Below are 4,506 nucleotides of genomic sequence, written 5' to 3' on the forward strand. Positions count from 1 at the left end.
GTAATATGACTTGATTTGGTACCGGTTAAAAAAAAAAATTTAAACTAATAAATAATAAAATGAAAAATTTATATATACTAAAACCTAATGAAATTGTTATTAGTCCTTTAAAAATCTTATTCTACACTATTTCGCAAATGTATTTTTCTTTAATGTGTTAATAACAATTTCCTAACCCCAACTCTCGGTTACTGTTTATTGACAGCACCACCGCGCTCAAACACACACACCCTGCGTCTGCAACAGCATCACTGCGCTCAAACACACACACCCTCTCTCTCTTCTCTTTCTCTCTCTTGCAGTCTCTCCTCCCCCATACTCAATCCTCTGCTTCTTCTCTGATTCATGATTGCGTGAATTGTAAAAGGGCTTCGAGTACAAATTTGGGGTGGGATCTGGGTTTTCTCTGCATTGCCTAACTTTTGCATTTTTTTTTTTCTGGATTTCAATTAGGAAATGAATAAATTTAGTTGTAATTTAAAGTTTTGATTTTTTTTTTCAATTTTGTTAATGCAGAACAGCTTTGATCTTCTCCAGGACTATTTTGCGTTGCTTCCGAAATATCTCCGTCTCCATGTGAGTGGGTTGTTTTCATTCTGTGTGAATTATCCAGTTTTTTTTTTTTTTTTTTGTCAAAATCCAGTTGTTGAATTTGATAAAGAATCTGACTTTGAAATGAGAGAGACAGAGACAGAGAGGGAGAAGTATGGTTGTGCAAAAAGGTGTAGGATTAAGCGATTGGAGACATACAAAGAGTGAGGGAGGGATGGGTGTAGGGCTGATTTTCTGGTTCTACCCAAAAACCTAATACAAATTGCACATTAGTGTTTTAGGGTTGACTCCACACAGCAGACGATGAGAGTTCCAGAGACTCCAGCCCTTCGCCGCTGTCTCTCCCTTTTGTCGTCGTCAGCTCATCCGCAACCATGGTATTTTCTCGGACCAATTTTCTCTTATCCTCTGTTAAATTCCTGTAAATTGAGCTGGTTTCGACAATTTCCAGGGCTAAGTTCTACTAGGAAAATTTCGTTGATTACTATTTACTTTTATCTTTCCAATATATTTGGATGCTGTATACTAACATTTACAACTCAACTGAATCTATGAACTACCATTTTAGGTTATTTTTCTTAATATTTCTCTAAAAAAGTTCGTACTGTTTGAATGGACCCTGCAATTTTGATGAAGCTGAAGTATAAATTTTTATTTATAAAAAAAAAAAAAAAAAAAAACCTTATTTCTTAGCCATTTTTTCTCAAAATGTAAGCACATTCATGATAGACTAGGCATTGGGCATATATAATAAGTAATAACCATAATAAATGATTTACTTAGGTGAATATTTGTTGATAATCCCTGTATGCGGATTGAAAAATATGAGTATCTTAGTTCTGATTATGCATCTTTTGAGGTAGGCAATAGCAAGAAAAAAGTCAATGACTCTGATAACATGTCACTCATAAATGAGAAGCAGAGTAAGCAAATTACAGAGATACCGAAGAGTACAAAATGCCACTGGTATGGATTGACTTGGAAATGACTGGTGGGGGTAATATTGCTTTAGTATATATGAAAATGTATGACTAAATAACATTGATAATTTCTTCGCTACTCTTGGAACTAGTTCTATGTGGAATTTTGTTGTAGGGACTATGGAGTAAATACATGTTGCACGACGTGACTTATGCGAGTTTATTAGGGGGTCATGGGGATACCCATGGAAAGACAAGCTCAGGTCCTTTCCATGATCTTTTGTAATCTTCCTTTCACAGTTGGAAAGGGGGAGGTTTTGTTTCTGGGATGATATTTGGATTGGGATTCCTATTTCAGTATCATTTTCTCCCATCTCTATAGGATCTCTTTGCCAATCTTCACAAAATTACACAGGTTGTTCACTGTTCGCTTCTTTCTTGCAACAATTTGTTTTCTGTTTTAATATCAATTGAGAGTGTTGAAGGGATGTGCAAATAGATGGGAAGAAGTAGAATTCATTTTGATTAAAGAAAGTGAGAATTAACCTTGCTATTTTATACTTCTTGGTTGTTTTGATGAAGTTGGGAATAAGTTAAATAGATTGACAGTAACTACCAGTATATGGATTGAAGGAGGAGAGAGGAGGAGAGAGGGCATAATAATTCAATTTGGTTTCCATCTGTACATTCAGCATTTCCAATGGCAATTTCAAACCTTTTCTTTTCTGCTTCTAAATTTTTATGCTTTTTGGGTTTTTTTTTTATGGCAGTTTTGAGGAAAAGCATAACAAAGAAGGGTACTACTACAACGATGTGAGTGCCCTCTATCCTTAATATGGTCAAATGGGGGTGCAAATTTCATATTTTTCTTAATATGGTCAAATGGTATGCAAATGAGATTGCGTTAAGCTTTTGGGTTTAACTCTCTCACTCTCTTTGTGTTTGGGTTCCATTTATGGTTTTCTTTCTTTGTTTCTCTATTTCAGTTCTCCTTTGGTTTTAACCCTTTCTTTTTTTTATTTTTTATTTTTTTTTATGGTTCATTCGTCTTTATACTATTATCGGCATATCATGAGGTTTAAAGAAAACTGAGAAATTGAAAAATTTTGAATACTCAAAGCATGCCCTTCTGTCTAATGCTCTCATAAAAAAGTCTCATGGCCACGAAGGGAGTATATAAGACTGATGAGGGTCAAGTATCCATATAAACTATAAAAGGATTGTGTATCCAAGTATTTGGAATCTTAAGAAAGACCAATAATTTACTATTATGAAAGGTTTTGACGGTTAGTTTTGATCCGTGGTCCTGATTGGTAGTTTTGGACAAGTAACATAATCTCTTTATCCGAACGATGATTGAGATAATATTGTTTAAATCATTATCTCCTTATCTCTAAATCTTTTAGTGCAATACTAATAATTTCACTGCTAATGAGAACTTTACTTGGGATTTTCTTTTGTGTTGTCGCTTCTGATTTTACTGATTAATGTATCTCTTGAAGGTGGTCATGTAATCATAAGAAAAAGTCGAGTTCTTTAGTTCATTGCAAGTCGACCCATTCCCAGGTATCTCTCTCTCAAGATATTACCAATTAGGTGTATTTATACTCTTATTGGATGTGAATTTTTAAAATAATGATGTAACTGCTTGATAACCTATGCATCGTTTGGAGTTTAAATATACCACTTAAATTGTGGGTAAATGTAAATGTGAAACTTATAAACTATAACCTCATCCATCATTTATTTTAGACATCACTCAAGTTGTGAGGAAATGTAACTAGCCAATTTATGAAGATTATTAGCATAGCACTCAATGTACAATTGTATTTCATAATTTTTGTGAATAATCTATTTATCAGCAGAGTGTGCTTTAAAGAAAAAACAGTTCATAGAGTAAGAGAAACAGTCAAGTGCCACTGTGTAAGATTCTAGGACTGCTGAATTGGAATACTCAGAGAAACAATATGCATAGGGATCACTAATAATGTTTTTTTGGTGTATGTATCTCATATGTTGGAAGGCACCCTAACATTGAAAACAGCACTTCTTTTTGTACAAACTTTGCTTTCTGCTCCTCACGGATGATCCTCGAGATGCTGTGGTTGCACAACAGGTTAAACTCGCTTTTTTCCTTTAACCAAATATGTGTATGGATTGATGGTGGACTATGTTTAGTGAATGTGTATTTGAGCTCTGTAGATGACTGCATGTTGTGTTGACTTCAGATTTTTGTTATCAATCACTCTTTCAAGTGCTTATTTGAATCATTTAATCCCCAATTCAAAAAACTGAAATTGCCTGATAATCTCTGTAAGTTCTTATCTTTAAGATTGTACCTTAGATGCTTAAACTCTAAATTGTTTATTTTGTTGAGTTTCTGCGTTTAATTTCTTTTTGTTGCCTACCCTTTTCTTGGTATGTTTTGAGACCCTTCGCATATGCTAATGAAATGGTCCATCTTTGATGTTGCCTAATTTCGGTTTTTAAAATGTTCTGGAATTGATATGGGCTTGCTGAAATTTTTTTTATAAAAAAAAAAAAAAAAAAAAAAACATTATGCATTTAAATGCAGATATTGTTTGTTGGGTCAAAAATAAGATGGAGAGAGTAGCACAACACTACTACGCAAAATTGGCTTTGGGTAAGCTTCCACTCTCTTCTATTTATAATCTCTTTGAGAAGTGATTTTGGTTGGTGGTTTTGGAAGAGATAATATCCAATTCATATATGAACTAAGAAAATAATATGCATGTATATTGAAGTGGAATTTTTCATGGTATTATTAACATGCATGTTATAATTTAGTTGTTGATTTTGGCTTGGCATGAAGAATGGCATGAAAAAAACTGAAAAACTAGAGTTACTCTACCGTTTATGCAGCAAGGGAAGGGAAGGAAAGGAAAAACAGTTAATTTGGTGCTCCCTTTTCTCAATCGCTCTCCACGTTTTCTGCATGCTCAATCGTTCGTATCTTTCAAACTTATTAGTTTTTACTTTTCTGTGTATATATTATGTCTTGCATTCTTTCGTT

The 4,506-nt window shown here is 33.8% G+C and overlaps 1 long non-coding RNA gene across 2 annotated transcripts; it reads left to right on the forward strand.

The window, feature by feature from the left end:
- Nucleotides 1-245: 245 nt before the first annotated feature.
- LOC137714607 (uncharacterized) lies at nt 246-4,057 on the forward strand. Of its 2 annotated transcripts, none has more exons than XR_011065426.1 (5): nt 246-388; nt 517-576; nt 689-1,543; nt 2,243-2,285; nt 2,975-4,057. It is a non-coding gene; the product is annotated as an uncharacterized lncRNA (long non-coding RNA). The 2 variants fall into 2 exon arrangements; XR_011065427.1 differs by having other exon boundaries at nt 689-929.
- The last annotated feature ends 449 nt before the right edge of the window (nt 4,058-4,506 follow it).

Source organism: Pyrus communis, chromosome 1 (genome assembly GCF_963583255.1).
Source record: "Pyrus communis chromosome 1, drPyrComm1.1, whole genome shotgun sequence".
Classification (NCBI taxonomy): domain Eukaryota; kingdom Viridiplantae; phylum Streptophyta; class Magnoliopsida; order Rosales; family Rosaceae; genus Pyrus; species Pyrus communis.